Source organism: Bombus impatiens, unplaced genomic scaffold, assembly GCF_000188095.3.
Source record: "Bombus impatiens unplaced genomic scaffold, BIMP_2.2 scf_0012, whole genome shotgun sequence".
Taxonomy (NCBI): Eukaryota; Metazoa; Arthropoda; class Insecta; order Hymenoptera; family Apidae; genus Bombus; species Bombus impatiens.
The window spans coordinates 101,371-120,625 of record NT_176431.1 but is presented as its reverse complement, the minus strand read 5'-3'; the positions used below and the strand labels follow the sequence as shown (position 1 = coordinate 120,625).

The following is a 19,255-nucleotide window of genomic DNA, read 5'->3' as shown; positions in this document are numbered from 1 at the left end:
CCCCCCCCCCCCCGCCGATATTCTCGACATTGGCAAACATTTCACGAACTGTTATACGATCAGAGGTTCGTAAAACTTGACAATTTTTACAAAATCCCGATACCGTAGAAATACATTCCGATCGAACGAGCGCTGTAACATTTTAATCGCCTCACGCAAATATTTACTAAACTATATATTATTGGGACAAGTGTATCAAATGAAACTCGTTCTGTTTCAAGGGGGGCGCCTTACGATGACCGTCAAATTTATCTGGGTGCACGTGTTTCTCAGGTCTCGAGCTATCGTTGTTCTTTTAAATGGAACTATACATTTCTTGTTATATATTTATTACAATTTTTTTCTTTCACGAAGTTTTTAATTTTACTTTACAGAAAAAGTATGAAAGTACTTGTATGAAGAAATGTTTAATTTGAAAAACATTTGCACGTTAACGAAATCGAGCGTATGAACAAGGAAAACGTAAACATAAAAGCACTGCGTTATCTTTCCTTGTCCTTCATACGATAAGTCTTGCAAGATTAAAGTTGTAGTATCTTTTAAACTAGTCATTTTTCGATCAAAGTACCTTAACGACTTTTTGTAAAGAATTAAAAAATGCATCGCATGGTCTCTAGAAAAATGTATATTTTTATTTTATAAAAGCCAGACATTGTAACTGTTATAGAACAAATTTTTAAGGTTATGGTATAAGAGTTCATTTATTTAATTAAATACAAGTTTCGTTACGAATAATTATTATCGATGACGGAGATTTCATTTTGCTTGCTAGTAATCATTATCGATGGACAGAATTTTATTTTGGTTATAAATAACCGTTCAAACTAAATACAATCTTTGATTACCAGTAATCGTTGCCTATCGAGGACAGGGATTTTATTTTGGTTATGATTAGTCATTATCGATGACGGAAAATTAATTTTGGTTACGAATAATTATTATCGGCGGCAAAAAAGTTTTGCAAAATTCATTGACAACATAAAAAAGGCTAATTATAAAATTTATTGTATTTAAAAAAAGAGCACGAAAATATGTGAAACAGAGAATAGAATGAAGATATTGTACTACCATAATTTTTATCATATTCGTTGTTTCACACATTTTCATACAGTTTCTTTACTTAATAAATAAGTCTTATAATTAAGTTCTTTTATGCTGTCAGTAAATAGTAATTATCAGTAATATTAATGATAAATTGACAATAGTCGAATATAACCAAAAAATAATGTTTTCGCAGCTGATATTGATTAGTGATAATAAAAAAAATTTTTCGGTGTCGATAATGTAATGATCATAATTAATCAAGTGTAATTAGGTTAACCAAATCATAGTTAACCAAAAAATTCCTGTCTCATTAATATTAATATTATTTAAATATTAAATTTCTGTCATCGATAATGGTTACTGGTAGGTAAAAAATATTTTAATCAGTGTAACTTTCATTTGAAACATTATTTCGAGTAATGTGTAGTGTCTGAGATATTTACATGGACCGATTAAAATGGGACACCCTGTATAACACCTAGCAACTTAAATTGCTCACTCAAATAAGAATCCCAAATTTTACGAAATATTACGTTTCCATTAAAAAAAAGTTCTATCTCTTCCGTTAATCATAACAATTAGCCGATGCTTGGAAAATAACACTTATCGTGTGCCATTGATATTTAATGATAAATCACTAGATGTTTTATGTATGTACTAAGATTGTCGACGTGGATAATTTTAATTGATTTTCGCGGAAAGCTACGTAACTGTTACACTTTTCGCTAGCTCTTATTGCGCCTTCAATTTTTCCTTTTTTCCTTCACATGTTTGCTAAAAACTGTCAACGTGGAGATAAACGAGATTTGGAAATATTACACATTTGTATGATTTACAAATAACGTATTTATTTCGGTTCTCTGCTTCATCTTCATCGAATATTTGAAAAAGACAATGGCCAACAACACTAGTTCCAAAAAAAACGTCAAGAAACCAAAGAAACCACAAACTAGCGAAGATATGATGATATATTGTGGTACTGAAATATATCATAATATGCTTATTTTAACATTAAGTATACTATGATAGAGAAATGTCGAAGTTATTGAAAATATTGAAAATAATATAAATATAATATAAATGTAAATATGTTATAATACAGTAATAGAACACTTAGCGTATAGGTTATAAAAATTACATTGGCGGCACTGCGATACAGATACATGTTCGGATACATGTTAAAAAGCAAGCGAAATTCTACTAAACGTGCACTTGTGTAAATGAAGATATACGTACTAGTCATTAAGATTCACTGCAATAAATAACATACATACATATTTAAAAACGACGAAAAAAGAAAAGAAAAGAAAAATAATGCAGGTAATAGTCGTACGTTGTATCTGACGATTGACGAAGAATTCTGGTAAAGGAAGGGACAAAAGAAGAGAAGAAAAAGGCACGGACAGGAATCGAGAGGAAGAGAGGAGGGTAGAGAAAGAAAGAAAGCGAGCGAGCAGGCAAAAGCCCACAGAGAAAGAGGGAACAAGAGAGAGAGAGAGAGAGAGAGTTGCGCGTACCTAAGACACGTTATTCTTGTTCATTTCCAAGAATAAATCCGTAAGAATCCAGCTGGTCGCACAATACGAGTTTCTCTTAACAAAATACGCTGCTCCCTGCGTCCCTCTCCCTGTCAAACATTTTGCAAGCTTTCCGATTCACTCTGGGTCCAATATACCTGGCGAGCATTTGTTTCAAGGAAATTTTCACTTTAAACCCTGAAATCTTATCTGAAGACTCAATCTTGCTTTCAGAATTCTGCAATATTTAAGTGAAGATTTTTCACTGCCAATATGCTGCAGCCATGTATATACATTTGTAAAAGGAACTTTGCCATCTTTGATGGATCAAATCTTAATACTAATGTCCTAAACTTTTTGTGCATTATGCTAAACTATTTTTATGAGAAGTCGTACGTTTTAAACGAACCTCGACTCGATTTTGTTTTGAATAAGACTTTGAAAAAGTTTATCAATATTCATACTGAATATACGTATTTTATGGAAGTACAAGTATCATTGAATAATCGGACGTTGAATAATGCACATCGCTCATATTACACATATATAATAATATATGTGTATTAATAATGTATATGTATAACATATACGCATATATTAATAATCATTGAACTGCAGATTTTTATGCATTTCTATATTTCTATGAATATAACTAAAAAAAAAAAAAAAAAAAAGAGAAGAAGAAAACATAGAACCTGAATAAAAATTTGTTCCAAGTAAACTAAATATTATAAGTACTCTAGTTTGAATATTTTTACATAATTTTACATATCATATGAATTGTGTGTGTAGTTTTGCGCTTTCAAATTTCCTAGAAATACAAATCACGCATCTAATAAAATATTGAAATGAGAAGAAATTAATTACTGTTTATATCTCGATCATGATTCCTACTAACGAAATTGTTCTGTCCTGGAAATAAATATGTCATACTTTTATCTTCGACGATTACTGTGACATGAAAGTTTAAGCAATAACGACTACGCGTTACGTAATTCGAGCATGTGCATTCGTGGAAATTGCTATTCCAAAAACGTGTTGAAATCGAGCAAACTCACTGAACTCATAAATTTTATGAAACCTTTACCCATCAGAAAAGTCTTCCCTATTGATGATACACGCAGTACAAAAGAGGAACACCTGGTCGTGAGTCATAATTCTGAGACCTATATCCTACCAGACCATGTGACGTTTCTTTCACACAGTCATTCGTATCCTCTGACCGACGAGAACCTTTTATATAGTCCATTAAGTAGTCAGTTTGCTATTTATTTCTCTTTTGGAATACGTTGGTATAGAGTTTGCATGAACATAACCTATTCGCAAAAGATGGCGCTTGAAAGGGAGAGTTTCCTCTCATCGCCCAACGAATATTCCACTAGTTCGTTAAGTATTATATTATTAAGCGTTTGATAATGTTCTAGGAGGTACTTTACTGTAACAAATTGTTTGCCAATTGTTCTTCGCGATATTTGTTCTTTTAGCTGGAACTATATATTTTTTATACGTCGCTCGATTTAGTTCTTTAATTTTTTTAAATTAATTTGATTTAATTTAAATTAAATAAATTTAAATTTTAAATCAAAAAAGTACCAAGGTGCTTGTATCTGGAAATGTTTGGTTTTAGAAAATATCTCAACGTTAATTTAGCTTTGTTAAGTTAAATTGTAGTTAAATTAGCTATCCTCGTCTTTTATACGATAAGTCTTGCAAAATTAAAATTAAGATAACTTTTAAAAATTAAAACTTTTTAACTAATCTTTAAACCAATATCTTTTTGCAAAGAATTAAAAAGCATATCGAACAGTGTACGGAAAAATATAGTTCCATTTAAAAAAGCCACGCATCGTAACTGTTGCAAGAATTCTAGAGGTTATGGTATAAAAGTTGATATATTTCATTTTTAAAAAATTTGGTTATGAATAACCATCGTAAATGATGAAACTTTTTCGGATTACGAGCAATCATTACCCACGACGAGAATTTTATTTTCGTTACGAATAACTATTATCGATGACGGAAATTTAATTGTATTTAGCAGTAATCAATATAGATGAGCGGAATTTTTTTTTCTTTTTTCGTTACTAGTAACCATTATCGATGGCAGGAATTTAATTCTGCTTATCAATAACCATTATCGATGACCCGAATTTTACTTTGGTTACAAACTACTTTCATAAAGAATTAACGATTTATCGATTACCGGTAATCATTATCGACGACAGAAATTGTACTTTGGTTACGGATAACCATTACAAACGATTCCAATTTTAGAGTTCCTTCTCTTTGTTCAACGAATCTTCGACTAGCCCATTAAGTGACATGAACCATAATAGTACTAGGAAGTACTTTATCGAATTTCTAGGACTTTTCTGGCGTTCCTTACGAAGAATCTACATAATCTTTTGTGTTTGGATTTTACATATACAAGGCGGGGTTCTTAACTGGAACTATTTCGATTTCTGCGTAAGCAATAATTTTCCTGAAAAATGTTTCAGGTAAGAGTTGTATGATGTCGAGGAAGATAATTTGACGTGATTAACTGTTTTATAGGAGAATATGTAGAGGACATACGAAACCTCGAAATCTCTTTAGAAAAATTAACATGAGAAAAGATTCTTTCCGCCATGAAATAGTTTGTCTCGAGAAGTTTTTTCATACAATGAAATGAACAAGCCAGATATTTAGGTGATCTCATTTAGCTGAGACAGCCTGTATATTCTACCTTTCTGTCTCTGCTTTTGGGTCCAGTAACGCAAGTCAATTTCATTTCTTTCCTGCTTTTTTACCTGAGAGTCTAATCGTGTATCTAAAATCTAACACCCAATCTTGCATTTCTCTTTCAAATTTATATTTTTCTTCTTTCTTCTTAAATATTACAAGTGCTTGTTTGCGAAACTAATAATTCTGATGTATAGCCCTTCGCCCACCAGAGATACTATGCAACCTAATACGTGATATTTTCAAATTTGTGAAGTATTTGTAAAGTATCATAGAAAAATTATAAAATATTTACTTGCAAATTTACAAGTATTCTGCATGTGGTGGACGATACGAGAAATTTTCTGTCCGCAAATCTGTGTCCTGCGTATACGACCGTGATACGCACGCTTCGTTGTTCTCAATTGTTTCGAAATTTCCTTGTTTACTGTTTACACGATAACAGTAAACATAGATAGCGAAAAGTCAAAAAATCGTGCTTCCTCACTTCACAACGTTTAAATTTTCAAATACAGTAGCAAATGCAGCAGAACGCATTTGTACGCGGAAAAGCTGCTGTTAGAAAGAGGCCAGCAGGAAAATAGTTTTAACGGTTCAAGGAAGGAAATGATTCGTTAGATGACGTGCCGCGTTCAGGACGTCCGTCTGTCGTCGAAGATGAGGAATTGGATGAATATATGCGTTCAAACTCAGGAAAGAGGTTAGTTCAGTTGTGGAATTAAAACGGCGATTACATCATTGAAGAAAATTACTTTTCGAAAAAAATATTTAAATCTTCCTCGAAAAATTCTAAAACCTTTCCGGTATTTGATGTCTCACGATTTATTGATTTCATAGACACTGTAGCCTGATGTTTTATTGCGCGGAACGTTCGAAAGAGTCAGTTCGCGATAAGAAATATACCGATCGCTCGAAGAATAGGAATTTTGCTTTATACGAAACTGGACAAATACTTCTTTGTTTCGTGCGGAACTTCTGCCGTTTTCTTTAATACGTCGATTCTTGGAAACATTCTGTCTAACAGAGCATGAAGACGCAATGTCAACAAGGTCGATAATTCGTGAGATATTTCAGATTTTTATATCAAGTATCTTCCCTTTCAACGTAAAATATCTCACGAATTGTTGATTTTTTTTTTTTATCGTATCTTATTATCTTTTGACGTAAAATGTTTCCAAAAATCGATATGTGTAGAAAAAAGGAAAAAAAAAAGTTCCATTTAAAAGAATGAAATTGACCTTCATACGACTTTTATGTATTCTCCTATAAAATCTAATCACGTCCCTTTCGAAATCATCCAACTCTTATCTGAAATGTTTTTCGTCAAAATCATGACTTTGGTAGTAATCGAGATAGTTCCAGTTACGGGTCTCACCTTCTACATTTATCTATGTTGCTGTAATTTTTACACATTTTTTTAAAGAGAAATAAAACTAGTAACAGACTGAAATCTCAATCGCACTCTTAAAAAGAAATCTCTGCAGCAGATAAGCACAGTTCAACTTTAAAGGGCCGTCATTTTTTTTTCTTTATATATATATGTATACACACACACATTTGTGGTGTCTGTGCTTATCTGCTATATATATACAAAGATATAAAAAGAAAAAAAATGGCGGCCCTTTGAAGCTTGACTATCTGTCTTTGCAAAAAAAAAAGAAGAAAATAAATACGAGATAAAAGAAGAAGAAAAGTATTTTTAATCCTGACCAAGATGATAACGACACACGCATCGAAGGTGTAGGGGAAATTCGAAGCTAATCAGTTGAACAGATTCCAAGATGTTATGGAAGCCGTTTCAGATAACACGGTTTTAAAAAAATTCTATCTAAATAACATGTGTCACGAGTCACTCTCAGAATTTCTAATTTTCCAGATTTATTTCTGAAATTATATATCTATGCATTTTAAGAAAATGCAAAAAAACAAAAGAGGAAAGAAAGAAATAAGAGAAACGAATTTTTTCGCAAGTCTGCAGTGAACAAACGCTTTTAACGACACCTAACGCTCTAAACGGTCAAAAAGAAGAGAGAAAGTTGGCAACATTGGCGCGCTTGAAAATATCACGTATTAGGTTATATTGGATCTCTAGCGGGCAAAAAATCAAAAATCAGAATTGTTAGTTTCGCAAAGAAGCACTTACAATATCTACAGAGCAATGCAAGATTAGGTATTAGATATTGGATATATTATAATTATTATTATTATGCTTATATCAGCGTATTTCGTTTTGACCAAAATTTGACTCCCATGCCCTTAACAGACGCTAAGTTGTCTGAAGTTTGCTAAATAGCTTTGTGGATAATCACGATATTTGTTTTATCTTACGTAGATATCGGAGACATTGAGAACTAAGTCAACAAACACGAAAAATTACAGTTTTATTCACACAGTGAGCTGCTATACGTATAACAATAGCCTTGAATTGGTTACGAAAGAAAACAATATTTCTGAACTGTTTGTTATTTTATATTTTATGTTTATTATATTTATTATTCTTCGTCGAATGGCTGAAAAATCGTGCGTATCGTTAAAAGTGTTCATCCTGGATGGAAGTTATTCGAGTTTATACCGGTCTGTAGCTACTCTTTTAAGTTTAACCGCTTTTATGTAAGCAAAGAAGATAATATCTGCGAGAAACATTACAGGAATATTTGTATTCAAGCACGTCGAAATACTCATTTGGTTTCTGCAGTAAATTCTACTAACGAGAGGACTATTCGATGTAATAATTTGAAAAATAAAAAGCTATTGAAAAATAAGAATTCAAAATTTGCAAAGGTTTTGCTAATTGTTGTACGTCGGTGAAGCATAAAGGAGGCTATTCATGGACGTTTATCTATTTTTGAATTCAGACGAAACAATAATAGCAGCATCACATTGGCAGAAAATCGAAATTATGCATAGAAAATTGATTAATAGATAGACGTATGTTTCTGCATGATAATTCTCGGTCTCACGCATCAAAAATAACTACAGCAAAATTACCTGAATATATATATCGCCAAGATCAATTTTGGGTGAAACTTTATTTACCTATTAAACAATAAATAACGAATTAAACAATATTTTTATTCCGAATGAGAATTAAATTTATATAGAATTTATATGTAATTAAATATTCATTATTTCTTACTTGCAAATAATATTTTATTTTTTATTTGCATTTAATTGGAAAACAAATGCTAATATATAAATAAATGGTTTTTGGCGTTGTCCTATCTGTTCCATTTTGTACAACATGAAAAAATCGCCAAATTAATATGTTTACTTTTCAATGGATAGATCGCTCTTCACAATTGTGTTTAAAACTAATCGCTTTCCGAACAAGTTGCCCAAAGTCTATTTCATTTTGGCGCATTCATCAGAGCCAACAATCATTATTAAACGTTACAAATTGTAATTTACTATAATCTCTCTGATTGAAACGTTACATTTGTGTCAAAATAAATCTGCTCTACGACCGATAAATAATAAGTAAAAAAATAAATTTATATTTGTAAATAACAATCAACCTCACTATTGTAAATAATGTATTCAGACTCGTTTAGATAATAAATGATATGTTTCTGTTTTTTATTCGAACTTCAGTTAACGAATGACTCTCTACTTGAACAATTATTTAAAGAAAAATTTATACAATAACGCCCAACATTGCCATTACCTTTGGCTAGATTAGCTACATTGGCTACGCCTTTCTCCAATAAACTAGAATTTCCTTTCACCTAACATCACTTAAAACTGTTTCTAAAGAATAAAACACTTCCTATATGAAAAATACTAATTGCACTACTAGAATCATTTTCACAAAAATAAAGACAAAAAAATATATATTAACGTATTTGATAACAAAATTAATTATATTATAATAATTATATTTAATAAATATATAAAACTGTTTCTAAAGAATAAAACACTTCCTATATGAAAAATACTAATTGCATTACTAAAGAATCATTTCCACAAAAATAAAGACAAAAAAATAGATATTAACGTATTTGATAACAAAATTAATTATATTATAATAACTATATTTAATAAATATATAAAATTGTCTCTAAAGGATAAAACACTTCCTATATGAAAAATACTAATTGCATTACTAAAGAATCATTTCCACAAAAATAAAGATAAAAAATATATATTAACGTATTTGATAATAAAATTAATTATATTATAATAATTATATTTAATAAATATATAAAACTGTCTCTAAAGGATAAAACACTTCCTATACGAAAAATACTAATTGCACTACTAGAATCATTTCCACAAAAATAAAGATAAAAAGATATATATTAACGTATTTGATAATAAAATTAATTATATTATAATAATTATATTTAATAAATATATAAACTGTTTCTAAAGAATAAAACACTTTCTATACGAAAAATACTAATTGCATTATTAAAGAATCATTTCCACAAAAATAAAAATAAAAAAGATATATATATATATTGATATATTTGATAATAAAATTAATTATATTAGAATAATTATATATACATATCAACTGATATTCCGCCAAGATAAAATGATAAGAGATTCCATTGATTGAGTTAGATAAAGAATGTATGTATTGGTTTGAAGATTACTAAAAACGGTACTGTCATCTGATTTTAAGATAAACGATATATTATACATAATGCACAGATGATTACAATTAAACAAATACGATGAAAATAAATGTAACAAATATATGCACAATACATAATAATATTTCTACTTCAGTGAAAGTTGATATTGACTTTACCAAAAATTGTACCTTCATGTTTCCAATAATAGTAAACGTAAGAACTTAGAACCTAATTGGTCAGTTTAGTAGTAACGAAGTTAAGTACTTTCATACATAGTATTTAAATACGTTACACTCCTATCCTCGTGACATTTATTTCGGTAATGAAAAATGTGATGGCCGACAATGTTCGAAACGTGTCGTCGTACATCGTACGTTTCCAGAAAGCTTTTATGTTTCCTGAACAATGGGTGGAGGCCGATTCCGTTATTAGGAATACAATGCGTCCCATTGTGTATTTACGGGGACCCTAGTGGGGGAGATTTCGTGGTAAATTGCCGGCTTTTGTAGAAATCGTTCTTTTCGAGGTTGAACTGTTCCAACGTATTCTTCAAACATTGATATACCTAGCTTTTTACATACACCACGTCTCAAAAAGTTTGAGCAAGCATGAGTATTATTTATATGTGTATAATATAAACATATTTATAAAATACGTTTTTATTAAAATGAACTTTCTCCTACTAAATATCTGATTTAAATATTCTATAGGGTGGTTGGTAACTAGTGGTACAAGCGAAAAGGAGGTGATTTTACGCGAAAAAAGAAGTCGAAAATATAGAATAAAATTTTTTTTAAATTTTTTTTTTTAAATTTTCCATCGAGACAACGATCTACAGTGAGATCATAACGAAACGTGATAAAGTGCACGCGTACCGAGCGAAAATTCAAAGTCGATTTTCTCGAAAACAAAGCCTCGAACGAAAAATTTGTATTCTATATTTTCGACTTCTTTTTTCGCGTAGAATCACCCCCTTTCCGCTTGTACCATCAGTTACCAACCACCCTGTATATGTTTGTGCACGTTATGTGCACCCGGTAGATTTCCGGAATTCTGAATTTCCTAGAAATGCCTGAATATGTATGTCTATGTATGTAAGCTTTGCGTCTCTAATCGAGTAAAAAAATTAAAGTGTGTATGTTCATAGCGTTATTGGCGATATTAATGGCGAAAAAGTAAACTCAAAGTAGGTGTTAAAGTATCTTCTGTGAAACTCGTGACACGCATAGACATAGCCTCGCCATAAATTCGACTCGTTTAAAAGCGACAGGATTACGTTACGTTAATATATTTAAACATACCATAAAAGTAACGATAATGCTACGTCTGTGAACCATAAACGTTGTTAGGTTAACTCTTTTCTCTCCCGTTCTAATTCGCCAAACGAACATTCAAAATTTTCGCCAGGCTTTTTGAAGCGCCCTCTACACCGTAGATAAATAATAGAATTTATTAAAGCAGCGAGTTCTATATTTAACTTTCCCGTGATTGTAAACGAGAATACCAGCATGTATGTCCTCTATTCATTTTTATTGGGTTTTTACTCTCTCGTGAAAGTTAAATAGAACCCTGGTAACAACCTGCTTCGTTTCAATAACAGAACAACGGCGAAATAAATAACATATCCGCATTATGGCATTATGGAGTACCAATTATCGCTAACAATAAGTACGCCTCTGCAACAATGCACTGGCAATAATTGAAGCAGCGATAGATCCATTGGAACGATTTCCTTGAAACGATACGAGGCCTGAGCACGATCGCAATTTCAACTCGAACGTTCAATTACGAAAGTATCGAACTACTGTCTAATCCGTATCCCACGGACGAAAATCTCACGTGTCCGCGCGTTTCAGTTTCCGCGGAGCGTGTCGATGTAATTTGTTACGATTAAACCGTAGTTTCACAGGAACGCAAATGATTTTATAATACGCGGCGCGTTACCGGGCGCAATCAAATTAGAAAGCCTAGCAAAGCGTAGGAATAGCAGTACGGGCTAGAATGATAAAGGTTACTAGAAACGAGCTGGCCGTTCATCGAGGTGGATCGAGGACTATTTCAGAGAGGATTCCAGGAACGTTTCGAACGGAGAAATCGAGAGACACGCTATGCTCCCATTTCAACTGGTCGCGTATATGGGCCTCATAGTGGCTGTTATCGTGTCTGTTACCTTGTGGTAGAGTCAGGCATCTTATCGCAAACAAACAAACTTCTTTATGGCGATTACACTCGGTTCTCTCGAATCGACCTTTCCTCGAATCGGCTGTCCAAGGGCGCGCCTTCCGATTAAGGTCGAGTCAGCGATTGTCCGAAATATACTTCACGCGACGCTAATACTGTTTTACATATCTCTCCCTCCCTCCTTTTTTCTTTTCTTTTTCTTTTTTTATCGTGTTTACACTACACACTCGTGTCGCGTTCGATTATCACGCTTGTTAACACTTTACGACTAGAATTTTATGTACATGCCTCTCAGGGTAATAACGATACCAAACAGACGTTTATCAACTTTTAGATGACGAGGAAGAACTATGACTAGCTATTTCGAATTTTTTCTCCGAGAGAGGTAAATAGTATATACAATTTGCCGAGTGTCTTTGACTTCTTTCAAACTGTAATACGTTGAAAGGGGTTATTAAGATTAAACCTAACCTAAAAGTAACTATAAAAATAATGAAATTTATAAAAATATTATAAACGAAAATTAAGTGACAGAAAGTAAATAGAAAACAGTGAGGGAAAAAGTTTGATCTAATGTTTATTGGTAATAAATTCAATCAGCCAAAAATAACAAAGATTGAATAACAAGAATGAAACTTAGTAATCATCTGGGTCGCTAACAGTATCTAGCTCATGGCTAGTGCTCGGTGGCTTTTCAATTTCTGTATCATAATTGTACATCTCTTAACTTATGGCTTTAAATATGTTTTAGATTCTTATTTTCCTAGATTGAGGTTAGGTTCAGGTTTAGTTCTAAAGTAAGAAGGTTTGGAAAAATCGAAAATGCTCACCCAACTGTACGCTATTACTACACTGTGGATTTTTATGAAAATTTATATTTTCATGGATACAATCAAAAGAGTAGGATCTATTTAAAAAATTGTTTTTAATATTTGTGTCTGAAAAAAACCAAAAATGTTCAAATTATACGTTATTACTAGATCGCAGATTTTCATGCAATTTTTATGCAAATTTGTATTTCTATGGATACAATAAAAAAGTAGGACCTATTTAAATGATTGTTTTTAATAAAAAATGCTTACTATATATATATTGTATGCTATTACTATACAATCAAAAGAATAGGACCTAGACAGAAATTTGGCTTGCCTATTAAATATTATAAAAAGTACTATATTTTGGGTATTTTATATGTTTCTGTATATCATGTGCATTCTATGTATTTCTCTATCTTTAAATTTCTCACAGTTGTATAAAAATCCGCAATCTAACTATTACCTTTCTGAGAGAAGAAATTCTAAATAATTCTAGTTCTTCGTTGCCATCTAAAAATTGATGAATTATGGTATCACTGTAAGTAATATAAATAAATATAAAAAAATAGTAACTGCTCATAACATGGAACGCCTGATTTTAAAACCGTCCTAAGAAGAGAAACATGCTTTCGTCAATCAAACTGACGTTAACATACGACGAAATTAGTAGACAGGGATCGAAATAAACAGGTGCCTTCCGTTTTCAAAAATATTCTCTTAGGTGTTTCGTTTAAAAAATATCTGTTCTTGTGGAATTTTTATGGAGAGAAATGTCACCCTTAGAAATTTCTTTAAAAAATCTTCTCATAGAACAGATATTTTAGAGTCTGTGTACTAAAAGTTCCATAAAAACGAGTTATTTCGGAACGTGTATTAAAAAAGGTTCCATAAGGTGACTAAAAGTACCAACCTATTAGTACTATTTTTATTTAATTTTACTTAACAATATAATATCATATTATTCATATGTTCATCGAATGAAAAATATGAAAATCATAATATAAGTGATTAATAGTTTTATAAGAAGTATTTAACAGAAAAGAGTTTGTTAAAAATAATAAATAAATAAAGTCTTGCATAGTTTAAATAAATTGAAATACACACAAATTCTATAGTATAATATATAGATAACGTTCTTACCTTCCTAAATGTACATTTCAAACAGAAACAAAGAAACTTTGAACTGTGAATCATCTACTTACATAGATATTACAAATAAATAATGTATTCAGAATAAGAATTCAACTGTAATAATTCTTTAGTATTATTGCAATTCTAATACTATTCATCCAACAGTATTTAGTATTTGTAATAGAGCTTTATTATTATTAATAGAGTATTTTTAATAGAGGTTTTTTAATGTTGATGTACAAAATACTTGTTCCTGTTATAGAAACATTTTTATTCTTATATTTCATAAGTTCTAGCCGAAGTAAAACTTTTCTTTATATGTTCTCATCGGAACTTATAACGCGAGGACGTTTTCTAAAAAAAGTTCCCCGGCACGTGTTTGAAATAGAACCTATTAAAAAGTTCCATAACCCTATCGATCCCTATTAATAGATATTCGTATGTCACTAGTTAACTGTGTTCGAAGCTTGAGTGTCTTGAGGTCATGGTAAAGAAAGTTAAATGCTGAGTCGTTTATATCCATGAAAACTTTTTAATGTTTTTGTGTCTTAAAAAATCCTCCCAAAATTTTTGAACGCTACTTCAACTTTCTAGAATATTATCCAATAGTTTTCACGTGTTTCCTGAATTTTTTTAAGCAGAGCAAAATTTAAACAAAAACAAAGATGACAAATTACTTGAAATTACTGGTCGAAAATGACCCATTTTCATGTGCAGGTGGATGACCCACATGGAATGTTTAGAAAATTTGTAAAGATATCTCAAAGAACTTTGCTTTTACTACGAAAAATTAATATTCGTTTAAATAAAAAGAAAAAAACCGATACTTCTATTTTTTTAACATACATTATACTAATTTCCTTTGTCTCGTACACGTTGAGCATGTGAATGACGCGTCTGAAGCACATCTTTGTGATCTCAATGAAAACAACGAATACATTACATACATTTTTCGCTATTGTTGTCTCTCATGTAATTGCTGCCACAAAATAAATATAGCTCTGTATCACCATCATCATCATCAGTAGCAGCTTCATTCACATGTTCCATATTAAGCACACTCAACGTGTTGCATATTGAATACATACGTACTTCGACAGACAAATAGTAATTACATTAACAAGGAGATGGCAAGCACTGCGAAATCTCGAATGAGTTGATTGTATGTGCATTCGATGCTTCAGGTCGATGATAAAACAATTCCAAAGGAATTTGAGTGCATTTGATTTCGACAAATTAATTTTAATTCTTGGCGTAGCTGTTTCTCCTTTTAAATGTTTTTATTTCGATTTCCACCCACAAAATGGTAGAACTATGCAGGGCACTAAAATAAATAACAATGATCAAAAATTTATCAAAATAAATCGTAAGTATTTAATATTTAAAAAAGTATAATATCAATATCCAAAAATGTATAAAGTAAGATGTAAGAAAAAAACTTATTAGTTTCTCGAAAATAAAGAGCCGTACAGGCAAATCCTTTTAGGGCTGTTTCAATACCAACCTAATACCTAAAGCATCGAATGCACATATAGCCAACTTGTTTGAAATTTCCTGTTATCTGCTTGAAAGAAAAAACTAAATTTAACGGTAAATTTCTTCTGAATACTCAGGAACAAGCGTGTATAATGATAAGTTGTGGAAGAGTAGTATTTTTTAACTTGCTAAAAAATTTCACTGTTTGACTCGTCTGTCAAAATCTTTTATGCGCATTCAAACACAAAGGTCAACAATATTCAACGACTGATTTCCAAGTAAAGCTGAAACGTGAATATGCTTGTCTTTTGCTTTTTACGAAATATTTTACATTGTTGCCAACCGATGTTGCTAGTTACTTCCGGGATATTGCAGGGTTCTATATTAACTGCAATTATCTTAAATAAAAATGAACTTTCTATAGCGCTCTTAGATTTGCTCTGAACAGCTTCACCGAGCACCAAACTTCACTTCTACATATCCGTCCCCATTTTTTATTGCTATGAATTAAAAATAAAATTCTCTCCTTAATAATTAGCTTAAATTTCTAACAGATACCGAAGTAGAGACGTTAGTAAATTATATTAAGCTTGTATAGAATTTTTTGAAAGCCTGGAACACTAAAAAATGTTGTGGTGGGCTCAAGGTTGCAGATACTATAAATAAAAAGATCCAAGCACTAATAGAAATATGGGATAATATGATAGATGAAAGAAATAGATAAGTGGATGAGTATGTTACTTCCAATGTACAGTTATAAAGGACTAACAAATTTGATTACTGACATCTGTTTGTACAAAGATCTTACGTGAAAAGATGTAACAGAAGTTATGAAAATTTAAATATAATTTTTATTTTCATCCTAATGTTAAACTGTATGTTACTGTTACAATAATTTTGCATATAATATCGTCTATTAAATAATTTTTATTATAGTTTTCTAAATAATTATTCCAAATATGATATATTAAAAAAGAAGATAAATAAATTAAGGAATAAATTTTAAAATGTAAATAAAATAAAAAGTAAGTAAAGGATAAGTTTAAAAATAGAAAATTAAGGCGAGTTTAATATTTATAGGACCAACTTCAATTTTTCCCTAAAAGATTATTTCACAATGTAAAGCACAATGGAACATATGTTATATGAAATAAGACGTACATTATTGCAGAGTATTACGCCCTCAAGGAAACATTTTCAAGCTCGTAAATTTTAATTTTGTAAGCTCATAATCTTCTATAAAGAGAACACGCCACTACTAAGTTTACATTTTGTAAATATAAAACGAAAATGTACTAAATTAGAAATGAGGAGATTTGGCGCAAAGACTTTTTCTTAGAAAATGTTGTTTCGTAAATATTTGCAGTTGAGAGCGAAAAACATCACAGATCAAACAGAACGCTTATTCTGTGTACTTTTCAGCATGACGAAAACTTGAAATAAAATTAATGTAATTACCAGTATTTCTCCTAAATGATTTCCCGTGCACAAAATATAATGTATTTTACGGGAAATTATAGTTATATTATATATTAAAAGGGTTTTAAAGTTACAATATATAATTTAAAAATTATTAATTGCAAGTAAAATAACAATTTTTTAATATTTTTGGATGTAAACAAATAGCACTATCTTTCTGATACTTTTCTTTAATTCATATGTCGTTTAACATCTTCTATTGTAAAGATAAATTGCTACTGAATGCTACTGATTTATCTGTACACTTTAGATTAGGTTCCCTATCGGATCTTGTAAGTATCATTAAATAGATAATTAAGATAAAGGAGATAATTTATACGGTGAACAAACAGTAGTAAACAATTTACGAATTTTACGGTAAATACCTTTTCACTTTTTTAAACAATGATTATCACAATATAGTGCTAATAATATGTGTTGTACTAATATAATATCTTAGAAACGATAGAGATACACAGAGAAAGTGGAAAACTTCCACGTGTAATTCTTAAATATACGATTGACAGTTTAAACATTCGCGATAGTAAACGTAATGATAATATCGTTAAAAGTCAAGTTAAACACTCAAACATAGAATTAATATGGAAAAAGATTGCGAGCGATTATTTCTTAAATTACAAAATATACATATGTATCTATTTGTAAAACTTCTAATGACATTAGCAATATATTCACCAAGTATATAAGTTTCTGTGTTCTGAACAATAAAATAATAGTAATAAAGTAATAAGCAGTGAGAAGATTTTTAACAATTACAACACAATATATTATATAATATCATATTATTCATATAAAATCAATGTCATTTTGGAACTTGTATCTTAATTAGTTTAAAGAAATATCAAGCGAAAAAATATAATTAAAGAAGTATTACGCCATTCCTTTACGAATATTCTCCCTATTTAGAATTTTCGATTATATAAATTTATGCTATTTTAAGTAATCTACTTTCGGAAAGAGAAGTAACTATCGAGAAATTATAAATTTGTATAAAAATAAACATTTAAAAGGATAAAGGTGAACGTACCTTCTACATTCGTTCTCGAAGCGTCCTCCTTCGTGTATATACAGTTACGGTTGCACAGTATAAATTTCAATTTTAAGGGAACTCTGATACGTTTTTCACTAATCAAACTACGAATTTGGAAGGCTATCACTACTTAACTTCACTTATTCTACATTTGTAATAGAATTTGTGCAGAGATTCCGTTTCGGCAAATGTGTTTTAGCGTCCCAAACGAGCTAGTTCCGCCATTGGCATTATTAGTTCTAAGAATCGACCACAGGGGGTGCTCAAAATCGGCAATAGAATTACCTCCAAAATTTAAATTGTTAATTTTGCCCATTCGACAGTAGGAAGAGAATTAATAGATGAAATATGTTTCAAGAAGTAGAATTATACAATGAAAAATGGATACAACGTGATATACTACGTACAATTTATATTTCATATTACGTATATTTATATTGTTATAGTCGTTGCTATAAATTACGGATATTTATCTATACATATACGTATATGTCTCCGTAAAAATATTGATATTTACAATTTGTACAGTTGTTTAGAACTAAGAAATATCATGATCACATTATATCATTACTGTTATGTTCTTAATAACAATAGAAAGCATTTACATTACAATTTATGATTAACATATATTAACTTAGCTTTAATAAATAAATGTATACCTCTAACATGAAATTTGTATTTCATATTTTTTTAATTTCTTAATATACAAATTTTTCGTTGAAATCACAGCAATATTTATTGAAATTCTCAAGGGAATTAAATAACGCATAAGTAAATTTCGATGAATTTAGGAATACCGAGTAGGTGTTTATCTTTTTACGTTTCTTTGATGAAATATCAATGCGTTATGCGTATGTAATAAGATTATTCGTCAGCTTCATTTTGGCAGTAGTCCTTTTCAGTTAAATATTCCTAAATTCATAAAAGTTTCAATTGTAATTAAATTATATCAGAGAAAGTATCTTCAGCGCCATCTATTAATGTAGTAGACAATATCTGATAGAAATTGCTTCCTCACAAGATAAAGTTTAAAATGTATGTAACTTTTCGTAAGAATAAATAAGGAACATAGTCAATATTAAATTCTACTAATAATATACACGATATATATCCTAGTTCACTAGGACATTCATAGATAGTTCATTCTAGTTCCTTCCGCAAGACGATGTCGGCATATTTGTTTTATTTGAAAAAAGCACTTTTTGAATAAACCAAAATGGATTTAATGTATTTCCTAAATTCGTACGGTTGGGTTGATCTCGACAACGGTTTAAGGAGAAC

The 19,255-nt window shown here is 30.5% G+C and overlaps 1 protein-coding gene and 1 long non-coding RNA gene across 2 annotated transcripts in view; one reads left to right on the top strand and one right to left on the bottom strand.

Annotated features, from left to right (window-relative positions):
• LOC117152571 overlaps window positions 1-2,448 on the top strand; it is a 23,839-nt gene extending 21,391 nt beyond the window's left edge. The window contains exon 3 of the long non-coding RNA XR_004462968.1: window positions 2,435-2,448. This is a non-coding gene — a long non-coding RNA (uncharacterized LOC117152571). The remainder of the gene's footprint in view (window positions 1-2,434) is intronic.
• LOC100745594 overlaps window positions 1-18,213 on the bottom strand; it is a 32,437-nt gene extending 14,224 nt beyond the window's left edge. Inside the window, exon 1 of the mRNA XM_012394156.3 lies at window positions 17,972-18,213. The gene's annotated coding sequence lies outside the window, so the exon portion shown is untranslated. The remainder of the gene's footprint in view (window positions 1-17,971) is intronic.
• Window positions 18,214-19,255: the final 1,042 nt, after the last annotated feature.